Below are 1,108 nucleotides of genomic sequence, written 5' to 3' on the forward strand. Positions count from 1 at the left end.
TCGGAGGGGAACTTGACGAATCTGAGTCCTTTAGGGGTCGACGGTAGTGGAACTCATGACGGTAGTGGAACTTGACGTTTATGGTCCACGGGCCTTCGCAGCGGTAGTCGTACACGCTCCGATGGTCAGGGTCGGTAGAGGTACTCGTGGTATTGGCGACGGTCGTACACGGTTCGTTTCGGATAGGAACTTGACGAATCTGAGGGCTCCGAGCGTCGTGGTACTTGACACATCCAAAGGGTAGCTGGTGAACCACGTAGTCGAACACAAGTCGTAGAGGTACTTGATGCGTCGTCGTGGTACTTGGCAAAAATCTCGGAGATTGTCTTTGGCGTGGATCTGCCTCGAAACGGCAAAAGGCGGAGGATGACCCTTGAGATGCCGTATGGTAGCAGCAGGACAAAGGAGAGGAGACCTCTGGCTGGACGCGGTCAGGGCAGAAGGGAGCTCAGGGAAGTGACGCGGTGAAGAGGTCGGGCGCGCCTGCGAGGACGGGCAGCTGGGCCATCGAGGAAGCACGCTGCAAGGGGCATGGGACTATGATGGTGTTGGTGGTCTGTGGTGGGGCATCCCGGCGACCTGGAGGTAGGGATGAGTCCGGGGATGCAGGGCCTCGCCGGAACTGGCGGAGACGGCAATGAACGGCGCAGGGCGTCGGCAGGAGACTGGCCGGGGTGGCTTGGCCGTGGTCTTGCGGGCGGAAGGCGTAGGTGGAGACGGCCACTTCGGTGGTGGCGCGGGAGGACAAAGGGGAGAGGGACGAGGCTGGCGGATCCGGCCGGGAACAGGCGCCGACGGCAGGGAGGTGGCGATCTCGCGAGGATGGAGGGGGCAGGGTTAGCAGAGGGAGCGAGGGGATCGGAGGAGATGGATGCGCGTGTGTGCGCTCCCTGGTGACAGCGCTAGGAGGAAGGAGGCATGGGAGATGGGTCGAGAGGGGATGAGGCTAGGTTTCGTGAGCTGACTGGGCCTAGAGGGCTGGGGACTGGGCCGGCCTAGATGACTGCAGGGAGGGAAAAAGGCCAGGAGGCCTTTTCGGCCGAACTCCTCTCTCTCTCCCGTTCTTATTTCCTATAAACAGAAAATAACAAAGAAGAAAAGGAGCAGA

The sequence above is a fragment of the Triticum aestivum genome, chromosome 1A (genome assembly GCF_018294505.1).
Source record: "Triticum aestivum cultivar Chinese Spring chromosome 1A, IWGSC CS RefSeq v2.1, whole genome shotgun sequence".
NCBI classification, from domain to species: Eukaryota; Viridiplantae; Streptophyta; class Magnoliopsida; order Poales; family Poaceae; genus Triticum; species Triticum aestivum.